Below are 13327 nucleotides of genomic sequence, written 5' to 3' on the forward strand. Positions count from 1 at the left end.
TATTTATACAAGAGCTGGGGTACAGGCCAGAGGCGTGGGAGCAGAACAGGCCGACGCACCAAAAGCACTGCTGAGGGAAGCAGCGGGCGAGACAGGAGAGGTGTGCTGAGCCATGTGGGTTTCTCTCTGGCCGGCTGGGCATGGAGCCCGCTCTGCAAAGGCTGTGGACAGCTTCACAGCCTGAGCTCAACCCGCTGCGCCACCGCAGGGAGGTCCTAATTCACCTTCTTAATGAAATATATTGCACACTTTTATTAAGTAATACAATACACATATTTGTTTCAATTTAAGCAGTAATTAAAGTATGCAAAGTATACCTAAGAAAATCACTCTTCTACTTTCTAATTTTTTTCAATCCTTTCGTAAAAAATAAACAAACAAAAAAACTAGTGATTTTATAGACATCCTTCCACATTTGTCTATCTATATCTTTGCAAATATATTCATGTATAGTGTTTTTTTAAAAATGAAAATATGGTCATGAAAAATAGACAGATATGCATTATATATATATATATATATATATATAGAGAGAGAGAGAGAGAGAGAGAGAGAGCGCAACTTGTTTTTTCGTTCACCTAATAATTAGAAACAAAAGATATTTTAACTGTATTACAGTTTTAAAGAACTACACACTATTTTTGAAAACAAATGCTACAATCTCAAATGCTATAATAAAATTATGCTAACTATAATTTAATTAAAACACAGCGATTTTTAATATTAGTTAATATTACTAACTTCCATCATATCAGTAAATCAAAGCAAACCATATTCATACTTTGAAAGATGGCAAAATATGATAAAATGCAAACTCAATTGGTGATATTAAAATATCTTAACATATGAACTGAATAATATTTTCTTTTTTCCCCCAAATAGCCAGACATAAACATGGTTTATGGTTTTTTAATCCTCTCATGAAAAATCTGCACAATCACCACAAGTAAAGTCAATGTAATGTACTATCTTAACTCCTTGTGCAATCTCCAGCTCACTTTTGCCATCAACAACATTGGCAGTTCCCCTGATTTTCTTCATTCTGTTCTTCCATTCCTTTCACTATTTTCTTGCGTTTTTTCCTTCCCATAGAGGCCATGTCTTGTAAGTCTATGTTTGGGTTTGGTTTTCTTTGTATAAGCTAAGGAATTTTAAATCATGCCACAGACAGTTGTCTTGCCACCTCCAAAATGGGTTCTAAATCCAAATATAAAGATGACATCAGGGGTGCTCTTGTAGATTTTAGCTTGTTTTTCTGAATATCTGTCTTAGGGTACTGTTGCTTCCCATGGTGAAGGATGTCAATGATCATTTGTTTCTGCTGAAGCGGTAGGTTGAGTCATGAACTTCCTGGTCTGGAGAGTTACTGAGACATTCAAGATGGCACTGGACCTTCAGGCAGTCAGGGTGAAAGAAAACAGTTATGACGATATTTTCTTTCTTTTTTTTTTTTTTTGGTGGGACCCTCGCGGGCGGCCACAGAACAAACCGGCGCTGCAGAGGCTGCGGGTAGCCTCGCAGCCCAGCGCTCAACTGCTGTGCCACCAGGGGAGGCCCTATGATGATATTTTCTTAATATGAAGTCTGTGTTAAGCAGTTTTGTGTTATATGTTAAAAACAACCATGCAGATCTAAACATGAAGGAAAAAAATAACAATTTTTACCATTACTGCTTTAAATTTTTTAAATAACTCTACAATACACAAAATGAGAAAAATGAAACATTATTATGTAACGTTAAAGCAAATGTAACATAACATCCAAGAAAATCAACCAAAAAATATATTAGAAAAATTAATAAAAGAGGGTCACCCCAATGGCACAGCGAGTTGAGCGCAGCACTGTGAAGCTGTCCACAGCCTCTGCAGAGCAGGTTCAATTTCCCGCCGGCCAGGGAGATACCCACATGGCACAACAGATCTCTCCTGTTTTGCCCGCTGCTCCCCTCAGCAGTGTATTTTGTTTGGTCTGCCTGATCTGTTCCCTGCTCTGTCTCTGGTGAATCCTCTCACCTGAGCCTCTGGCCTGTACCCCAGCTCTTGTATAAATAAATAAAATCTTTAAAAAATTAATGGAGTTCATTAAAATGGGAAAAATATACAAAAATCTCAGGTTTTACTTTACATATTATACAATAATAATAGCACATATAATAGAAGTAATGAACTTCACAGTAATACCAAACCACAAAATGGTTATAAATAAATCTAATAAAAACATATGTAACATATAATACCAATGACTTAGAAGATGACTTTTATATAATAACTATAAGCTTCTGATTGGTAATTTTAAATTAATTTGTTTATAATTTATTGAGCTAACATTGGTTTACAACCAATGATTTGGGGGGAATAAGTTACATCACATCAGATAAATGATAAATGTGGGATTTTTTGGCCATTTTTTAAAAAAGATTTATTTATGCATACAAGAGCTGGGGTTTAGGCCAGAGGTCAGGGCAGGGGTGAGACGATTCACAAGAGACAGAATGGGGAACAGAACAGCAGACTGACTGTAATGCACTGCTGAGGCGAGCAGCAGGCGAGACAGGAGAGGTCCACTGGCCCATGTGGGTTGCTCCCTGGCTGGGGATCGAACTTGTGTTGCAGTGGCTGCAGAGAGCTTCATAGTGCTGTGACTTAACCCCTTGCCCCACTTAACCCCTTGCCCCACATCAGATGAGTGTTACCACACCACCACCACCTTTAAAGCACTCAAAACCCCTTACCATATTGTACCTCACTTTTGTTCTGACCTCCTGCCCCATCTCTTAACCTCAATTTCTTAGTCAGATTTTTAGGGTATCTTTTGGTTTAGTTTCATCAGTTCCTTTGTTTTGTTTCTCTGTATTCCACATGAGTGCAGCTATCTGAAAATTGTCTTTATCGTTCTGATTTATTTCAGCACTATCCCTACCAGTTCCATCCATGTTGTCACAAACGGCAAGCATTCATCTTGGCTTTTTTTTAAATAACTGAGTAGTATTCTGTTGTGTATATACACCATATCTTCTTGATCTTCTTCTCTGTCATTGAGCTTAGGTTGTTTGCACATAGGAATATATTTAAATTAGTCATTTTGTATTCTTTGGGTAGAAAACTAGGTAGGAATGGATTTGCTGGATCACATGTTCTGGCTATGCTTGATGTTTTGAGGAATCTTCATATTTTCCATAAGGGCATATCAAATCTATATTCCCATCAACAGTGTAAGAAAGTTCCTTTTTCTCCACATCTTTGCCAACATTTGTTGTTTCTGATCTTTCTGAAATGGGCTAATCTCACTGAAGTGAGGTTTTGTATCATGTTAATTTCTCTGACAATAAATGATTTTAATTAAAATCTGATTAGTTAATTAAATCTGATTTTAATTTCTCTGACAATAAATGTTGAGCATTTTTCAATATGATTTGTGAATGTCTTCTTTGAAGAAGTGACTGTTTAGATCTTTTGACCATTCTTAAATTGTTTTTTTTGTTTGTTTGTTTGTTTTCTTTTCACTGAATTGTAGGAATTCTTATGGTACTGGGCTCACATGCATTTTGAGTTAATTTGTTGTGAGAGAGTGGCCCAGTTACACTCTTTTGCATGAAGCCGCCCAGTTTCCCCAGTACTATTTGTTGAAGACTTTCATTTCTTGATTGTTTACCCTGGGTACCTTTGTCATTGACTAACTCTCCATATAAATGTGGATTTGTTTGGGGGCTTTTAATCTTGTTCCATTAGTCTATGTATTTATTTTTATTCCAATACTATGCTGTTTTTATTAATGTAGTCTTGTAGTATAGTTTGAAGTCTGGGAATGTGTTACCTCTATTCCTCTTTGTTGTTAATTACTTTGACTATTCAGGGTCTTTTGTAGTTCCATATAAATTTCAATAATGTTTGTTCTATTTCTTTAAAGAATGCTATTGAGACTTTGATAAAGATTGCATTGAATCTATATAATACTTTGGATAAGAATGACATTTTAAAAATGTTAATTCTTCCAGTTCGTGATTGTGGAATTTCTTTCTATTTCCTTTTGTCTGTTTCAATTTATTTTAATGATGTCTCACAGATTTCATTGAATAAATGAAATTCATTGAATAAATTATTATTAGGTTTATGCTTGGTATTTAATACTTTTATAATACTGTAAATGGGATTGTTTTCTTGATTTTTTTCTCTTCTAGTTCATTATTTGCGTATAAGAAGCAGCAGCATTTTGATGTTGATCTTGTAGCCTGCCACTTTACTGATTTATTGTTTCTAATAGTCCTTTAGTGGTTCTTTAGTGCTATCTATGCATATTATCAAGTCATCTGCAAATAGTGATAGTTTTATTTCTTTTCTAATTTGAATTTTTTATCATTGACTTGCCTAATTGCTCTAGCTAGATTTCCAATACTGTGTTGAACAAAAGTGGTAAGAGTGGATATCTTTGTTATATACCTGATCTTAGAAGAAAAGCTTTCAATTTCTCACCATTGAGTATGATGCCATTTGTAAGTCTGACAAATTTGTCCTTTATTATGGTGAGGTATATTTCTTCAGTGCTAATTTTACTATTTTTTTTTTTTATTTTAAGGGGATGCTTAATCTTGTCAAGTTTCTTCTCTACTTCAATTAATGTTATTATATGATTTTTGTCTTTCCCTTTGTTGATATGATGTATTACATTGCTTGATTTGTGTGGTGATAGCAGTGAGACTTAACTCCTAGCCCACCTGATTGGTGTGGGATGAACCATCTTCACATGCTGGAATAAATGCCACTAGCTATAATGTATTATCCTTTTAATGTATTGTTGAATTTGCGTTCCTAAGATTTCATTGAGGACTTTTGCATCTGTGTTCATTTTGCATCTGTGTTCATCATTGGTCTGTAGTTTTCTTTATTTTTTCATTTTTGTCATGTCCTTGTTTACTTTTGGTAACAGTAATGTTGGCTTTATTAATTTTTTTTTAAGATTTAGTTTATTTATTTATACAAGAATCTGGGTACAGGCCAGATGCATGGGAGGGTGAGAGGATTCACCAGAGACAGAGCAGGTGACAGAACAGGCAGACTGACGAAACACACTGCTGAGGGGAGCAGCGGGCAAAACAGGAGAGGTCTGACACACCATGTGGGATTCTCGCCCAGCCCTCCGGGATCGAAACGGGGCTGTAGATTCTGCAGACAGCTTCACAGTGCTGCGTTCCACCGCCTGCACCACCAGTGGAGACCTCATTAAACGTATTTCAAAGCATTCTTATTCTCTCAATTTTTGGAAGACTTTGAGAAGGATAGGTGTTGGCTCCTCTCTGCAGTTGGAAATAACTCACTGCAAAAGCTATCTGGTCTTGAGCTTTTGTTTTTGGAAGACATTTATTACTGTTTCAATTTCCTTGTTTGCCATTGGTCTTTTCATGTTTTACTTTCTTCCCAATTCAGTTTTCAAATGTGTTATGCTTCTAAGAATTTTTCATTTTCTTACAGATTTTCCAATTTTTATAGGCATAAAAAATTATAGTAGTCTCTTATGATAATCTGCATTGCTGAAGTATATATTGCAACTGCTCCTCTTTAGTTAGAGTCTATTTTTTTTGAGATTTCTTCTTTTTTTAAATTCATGAGCCTAGCAGAGACTTGTTTATTTTGAACAAATTTTTCATTTCATTGATATTTTAATTGTCTTTTTGACTTCTATTTCATTTATTTCACAATTTTTTTTTCATTATTCTTCTACTGGCTTTGTGTTTCATTTGCTATTTTCTCCCATTCCTTAAGGTATAATGATAGAATATTTATATGATTTTTCTTCTTTCTTGATGTAGGCTTGTATCACTATATATTACTCTCTTAAGAAGAAGATGTGGTACATATACACCATGGAATATTACTCAGCACTCAAAAAAGATAAACACATGCAATTTGCAGCAACATGGATGGTGCTGGAAGGGATCATGCTCAGCGAAATAAGCCAGAAAGAAAAAAGAAAAATACTGGATGATCTCACTCATAGCAAGAATCTAGAAAACCAGGAAAATGAATAACTATAAGAAAGTGAAAATCAAAATCAACAAAAAACTATGAACCAGAGACACTCTATGGGGGGTGGGGGGTGGGCAGGGGAGGGATTGTGGTCAAAATAAGGGGGTTGCAATTGTATGGGGAATATAAAAATAAAATTTATTAAAAAATGTTGTTGCTGCATACCATCACTTTCTATTTTATCTTTTCACTGATGAAATACCATCATTTTACATCTTTGTTAATATTTTGACAATATAGGATTTCTCCACTTAGATGTGGTCATTATAGCTGTCCCACCATCAATGCACCTATAACCCTCCTCCATAGTCTGTTGTGATCTCCCTTAACCCATTCTAATAGCTCCCACTCTCACTCCCTCTCCCCATTCCCTCTTGGATACTTCAGATCTTTCCACAGGTTTTGGTAACTGATGTCTTTGTTGGTTTTTTTTTTTTTTTTTGATTGTTTGTTTGCTTTGTTTTTTTCTCCTGGTACTTTTTAATTTCTTTTTTTTCTCATTAACACAATATTAACTCAGTTATGTCTTGTACAGTATCCACATATTAGAAGATTTTCTTGGCTGTTGTGTCAAGGTAGTCTACTTGATTGGATCATTCAATTGCTAAGTGAGTCCCCCTTCTCTGTATATTATGGATGGTCTGTATTGTGTGATCTGTTTTTCCTTTAGGAGTAATTGGCTTTCCTCTGTGAATATCTAGCTGTGAGTGTATGGAATTGAGCCCTATATCACCATTCTTCATTAACATGCATTTTTTGTTTTATTTTCAATTAATTTTTCTCAGGCCTTCAGAAGAAAAAAATATTGAAGATAATGGTAACAACTTCTAGGGCTTCCCTGGTGATGCAAGGGGTTAAGTCGCAGCACTATGAAGCTATCTGCAGCTACTGCAGCATGAATTCGTTCCTCAGCCAGGGAGCTACCCACATATTGCAGCATACCTCTCCTAACTCGTCCGCTGCTCCCCTCAGCGGGAGGGGAGGACCTAGTGGGTGGTCAGTCAATCTGCCTGTTCTGCTCCGCATTCTGTCTCTGGTGAATCCTTTCACCCCCATACCTCCGGCATGTACCCCAGTTCTTATATGCATAAATAAATAATTTTTTTAAAATAAAATAAATATTTAAAAATAAATTATCTATTCCATATTAAAGAACACCAGTCACTAGTCGCCAGCTCTTCCAAGGTATATTCTTATTAGGACATAACTTAAACCCAAACACATTTTCAGAGTTTATATAAAACTTACCCTAATCTCCCATATACAAGAATATGCATGCATGTATGCACACGTGTGCGCGCACACACACACACACTTCATCCAGATGCATGCATTAGCGATAAGCATCAATCGTTTGGGGGAGACAGAGAGAGCACAAAAATGTCCTGTTTTTTTCTCAGTTTTAATTTTACTTCCATTTCTTCCCCATCTCAAAGAAAAAAGTTTTATCTGTTTGATGTTTGTGAACTCTGTTTTCACCTGACTTTGGGAAGGGAATTTGCCACATTTCCGAAGGTGAATTTGGTAAGATAAATTAAAAAGCTACTTCAAGTATGGCTGATCTATACCTGCAGGGCAGCCACAAGAGTTCTGTCCACTGGTCCCAGCAGCCCAGATATTTGACAGGAGCACCCACTCCCCCCAGGTGGGAGCTGTGGGAGGTCCACCCACTAGACCCAGCACACAGGATAATGAGCCAGACTACCCACTCTTGGATAAGAGATGCTGGAAGTCCTACCCACTGGCTCCTGCAGTCCTGCCTACCCAAACCTAGCGGGAGCCACAGGAGCTCCAGAAGCCTGGACACCTGTCTGAATGACCCACACCCAGGTAGGAACTGCAGGAGGTAGATTTGCCAGTCCCAGAAGCCTGGACAACTATCTAAATGACCCGCATACAGGTGGGACCCACAGTGGGCCCAGACACCTGCTTGGATGAACCTCACCCTGAACAAAACTGAAAGCAAACAATGGGGTGAAAAAAAAAAGACAAATGGTCAAGTAAGCCCTCTGGAAAATATTACACCATAGAAAGAAAATCAATCTCTAGAACACAAAAACATTGACAAGGAAAAACTTTTCTTTTTGTCAGATGAAGAATTCAAAATCGCCATAATTAAGAAAGTCCAAGAATTTGAGCAGCATAAATAAAACACAGAAAAGTACAGAGATGCACAGAAAAGTACACAGAAAACATAATAGATACACAAGAAAATACAGAAAAGAAAAGAAATGATGTGAGATATAAGCAGAAGATCAAGATTAAAACTTTCAATAAGAAAATAAAGGAAATGCAGGATTATAAAAGACCAAAGAAGGAGATAAAAAAAAATCTGAAATAGAAATAGAAGACAAAAAGTAATGGAAAACATTCCCTGCTCATCCACTAGAACGATCAATATCATCAAAATGGTTTTCTACCCAAAACAAGTTACAATTCAATAAAATTCCAATAAAAATCTCAATGACAGTTTTCAATGAAGTGGAACAAATATTGCTGAAATTCACATAGACTCACACACAGAAAAAAAACCTAAAGCTCTCCTGACTAAAAAAGAGAAAGTGCTACATGCCCAGACTTCAAACTACACTATGGAGCCATAATAATAAAAATAGTGTGGTGCTGGAACAAAAACAGACACACAGAGAAATGGAATAAAACTGTTAGTCCAGAAATAAAACCACATATACAGTCAAGTAATCTCTGAAAAAGGAGCAAAGCATATACATGGGAACAAGAAAATACTCTTAAATAAATGGTGCTGGGGAAACTGGACTACCATATGCACAAGAATGAAACTAGATTACTATCTTATAGCATACACAAAAATCAACTCAAAATGGATAAAAACCTTGGATGTAAGACATGAAATCATAAAATACATAGAAGAAAGCATAGGCACAACATTCCACAGCATAAACTTCATAAACATCTTTGAGGGAAATGAAAGAAAATATAAACAAGGAAAATGAGGGAACACAAATAGCTGGGACTACCTCAAACAAAAAATATTCTGTATATCAATAGACAGCAACCGAAATGAAAAGATGCCTTCCTGAATGGAAGAGCATATTCACACACCATACTTCTGATAAGGGATTGATATATTGACACCAAAGATCTACAGAATGCTTACACAGCTGAACAAAAACAAAGCAAACAACTCAATAAATGGTCAGAAGAGCTAGAGATACACTTTGCCAAAGAAGAAGTACAAATGTGGCTATATGAAAAAATGTTCAGCATCACTTACTGTCAAGAAAGTGCAAATCAAAACCACAATGAGATACCACCTCACATCTCTGAGAAAGGTCCATATTAAATAACAACAACAACAAATGCTAGTGACAACGTGATGAAAAGGAAGACTCTCTACTGCTAGTGGGAGTGCAAATTGTTCCAGCCATTACGGCAAGTTGTGTGGAGGTTCCTTACAAGACCAAAAACAGAAATAAAATACTGTACAAAAATTAACAATGATGTAAGAAAATAAATAAATAAATTTAAAAATACTACATGGGGCCTATCTGGTGGTGCAGGGGTTAATGTCTCAGTGCTGTAAAGCTATTGCCAGGCACTGTGACATTAGTGCAATCCCAGCCAGGGAGCTAACCCACATGGCACAGTAGACCCCTCCTGTCTCTCCCACTGCTCCCCTCAGCAGTGTATTTTAGCAGATTTGGTTGTTCTGCTCCCCACTCTGTGTCTGGTGAATCCTCTCACCCCCTACACCTCTAGCTTGCATCCCAGTTCTTGTATGCATAAATAAATAAAAAAAAAATCTTTAAAATATAACTAAATTTAAAAAAAAAACTGCAAATGAATCTACCATATGACCCACTGATTCCACTCCTAGGAATCTACCCAAAGCACATAAAAATTCTGATTCAAAAGGAGACCTGCACGTCTGTATTTACTGCAGCACTATTTACTGTGGAAACAACCTAAATACCCCCAAACAGATGATTGGATCAAGGGGATGTGATATACATACACAGTGGAATACTACTTAATGATTAAAAAGAATATCGTATGCCATTTGTGACAACATGGAAGGAGCTGAAAGGTATTATTCTACGTGAAGTGAGCAAGAAGGCGATAAATACTGGATTTTATTTTTCACTTTTATGTGAAACTAAGCAACAGAACAGGAAAAAAATAGACAAGGGGCTATGGTGATTGATCACAGGTGCTGTGTTGGTGAGAGAACCAGGGGAAATTACACTGGGAGGGAGAATTCAAATACCATCCAAAAAAAAAAAAAAAAAGATGTAAGAAAATAAATAAAAAGAGTAGACCATTTAAAAATTTTTCTAGGGCCTTCCCGGTGGCAATGCAGTTGAGCACTGGGTTGCAAAGCTGCCCGCAGCCTCTGCAGCGCCAGTTCAATCCCCGGCTGCTCCCTGGCCACCAGAGGAGGGTCCCACATGGTGCGTAGACCTCTCCTGCCACCCGCTGCTCCCCTCAGCAGTGTTCTTCGGTCCTTCTGCCTGCTCTGCTCCCAGCTCTGGCTCTGGTGAATTCTCTCACCCTCCCGGGCTTCTGACTGTACCCAGTGCTTGTATTTATGTATGTATGTATGTATGTATGTACAAATAAATAAATAAATAAACAAACAAACAAACAAATAAATAAATCTTTAAAAAATTTTTTTTCCTAAAAAAAATCATTGATCTTAATATAAGGATTATGATAATATGAAGTTAAAAAAAAACCACTATTCCATAGAATTGCTGGGGAAGAAGAAGAAGACTAAAGTTGTCATGGTAACAGGTAAGACCACAGATTTTAGCAGCCTCATCCTCCACAATCCACAATTGATTTTGCCTTGGGACAATTCCAGGAAGTACACTCTTCACAATTAGGGGGTAGAAATGATACCCTCATTCACCCCCAAGATCTCAAAAAGATTGATGAAGGGTTGGTTACTAATTTCCTGCAGAAAGGGAGGGGTTAAATAATCTTCACAGATATTAAATACTTATTTAGTACACTGAATGAATGAAGCATCTAAAATCTAAAAATAAGTATTTTTCTCTTCTGGCGACTGAAGTGCTCTAAGTTTTAAAATGTACTAATGATTTATAATTGCAATCTTATATACCAATCTTATATACCAAAGCAACTGCATTTCTGAAACATTTTGTTTTTGAAAATTCATGTTGAATTTGGCATCTACTTAAAATGCAGAGGTGGCAAAGAATAATGATAAACTGTGCACAACATAGTATGAGATTAGGAAAGATTCTTGTGAGAGCCAAAACTTGATCAAAATCTGAGAATGAGTAAAAAGTTAACTTTTCAGTTATTTCCCCAATACTTTCAACTATACCTGGCTGAGGGGAAGAATTCCTAGGAAGATGACTTTAACTTGAAAACTAAAACACTGAAGCTGAAAAGGACACAAGCATGTACTCTAATTCTACATTTTCAGAAGAGTAAAAACTGACACCTATAGAGGTTTTATCTATTGTCCAAGACCACTCATGAACTGGTGAGTTTGAGCTCTTGGATCTCTATATTTCATAGAGATCTGAGCTCCTGGAGAAGTGATGTAACAAGAACACAACCCAGGAGCTACCTAGGTTGAATTCCTAAACTGAAGATCCCAAATATTCCACTTGGCTGCAAGCAATTCTTTCATGCCCTGGCCCCACTTCCTTGTTATCTTCCCAACGGGTTATCTGAGAAAATGTTTTTTAAAGGTGAACCTATGATCACTTACCCTGTGTGTTGGAAGGGATATCTACATATTTTGTAAAGTATATGTATATTTCTACCTTAACCTAGAAATTGAATAAACATAGTTAATTTACGTATGTCATTCAGATTCTCAGACCTCTTTTACTCAATATCTTCTACATTTCAAACAATTTAAATGAACTATCTCTAATCTGTGGAGCATCATTTGCTTCTTCTGTCTTCTCTCCCCACAAACACCTAGCTTAGTTTCAAGTGCCTAATAGAGGCTCAATACATGTGATATGTTTAACTAAACTGGTTCCATTTACCCTGGAGACCACAGAACACTTGCATAACTTTCAAGTCCTTGGATCCCACCATTAATCAAGGGCTTTGGTGTCTAAAGTAGGGGAAAACCAAATTCCATTCAAACTGTGCAGAGCGCCATCTCCTAGCAGTAGGGTGCAATCTCCACCCAGCTTAGGCTTTGTGTTGTTGAACAGACTGTGGAATCTCATCATCAGTCACAGTGGAGCCAGCATTCTTCCCTCCTCGGATCTAAAATATGTGGCTTCCTCTCATGTTCTAGTCTCTTACACAAAAGCAGCCTTGCTTCTGACAGCTTTGTCTTGGAAATCAACAGGCTTGGAGTCGGCCTGCTGTGTTTGGAATTGATGTGGTTCCAACCCTCAACCAAGTTGCAGTCTTTTATAGTCAAAGACTTACTCCTTTAGAGGAAGGAATAAATAGGAGAATGGAGCACAGGCAAGGGGAAAGACAGACAAGTTTAAAGGTGAAAAATTTGCAAGTAACTCTGTTTGGAAAGGCTTTGGGAAAAACTATTTCTTTGTTAATTTTGAAACATAGGGCAGAGGGATCCAAAGGCAGAATGGCGATCTATTGCTGTGTTTATTCTTCCTTCAGAATATTGCTCAAGACAGAGAGGAGCACAGAACAATGTGAGGTCTCAGGGCTTCTGTTAGCTTTATTGTGTCACATAAAAACATGAGCCCTGAGGATATTCATAGCCCTAAGTGGCTTGAAAGGATTTTTCTTTTTTTTTTTTTTTGTGGGGTGTGCTTTTTCCATTTTGGGAAGCATACTTCCAGAAGGTGATATCATCCATTGCTGTCTTTTGGCTGCTATTTTTACTAGGTTTGTATTTATAAAGTATCTCACCATCCTAACCACTTCATTTCTTTCTGCTCCACAGGATGATCGGGTATGCCTCTATCCATGATGATTTACTGTCTATCGTACAGTGTAAAAAATAATATAATCCAATTATTTGGAAATAAAGGAAATGATATATGTAAAAATAGCTAGTACAGTGCCTGGCACTTAGTGGTTTTTAAAGAGGAAATGGATAAGTCAAGATAGAGCACTGATATTTAAACAAATGAACAGATCATTAAATACAATACATAAATGGTACATTTAAAATTATTTCAAGGCAGGGCCTACCTGGTGGTAAAAGGTGTTAAGCACAGCACCATGAAGCAAACTGCAGCCTCTGCAGCACGAGTTCGAACCCCAGCAGGCCAGGGAGCAACCCACATGGCGCAGCAGACCTCTCCTGTCTCACCCACTGCTCCCCTTAGCAGTGTATTTCAGTCACTTTGCCT

General features: G+C 37.0%; 1 pseudogene across 1 annotated transcript; it reads right to left on the minus strand.

The window, feature by feature from the left end:
- Positions 1-918: 918 nt before the first annotated feature.
- LOC311184208 (small ribosomal subunit protein eS24-like) lies at positions 919-12940 on the minus strand (annotated as a pseudogene). Its single transcript has 2 exons — positions 12882-12940; positions 919-1392 (listed from the first exon to the last, which is right to left on the minus strand). The product of its transcript is annotated as a small ribosomal subunit protein eS24-like (transcript).
- Between the last annotated feature and the right edge of the window lie 387 nt (positions 12941-13327).

Source organism: Talpa europaea, assembly GCF_964194135.1.
Source record: "Talpa europaea genome assembly, chromosome: 14".
Taxonomy (NCBI): Eukaryota; Metazoa; Chordata; class Mammalia; order Eulipotyphla; family Talpidae; genus Talpa; species Talpa europaea.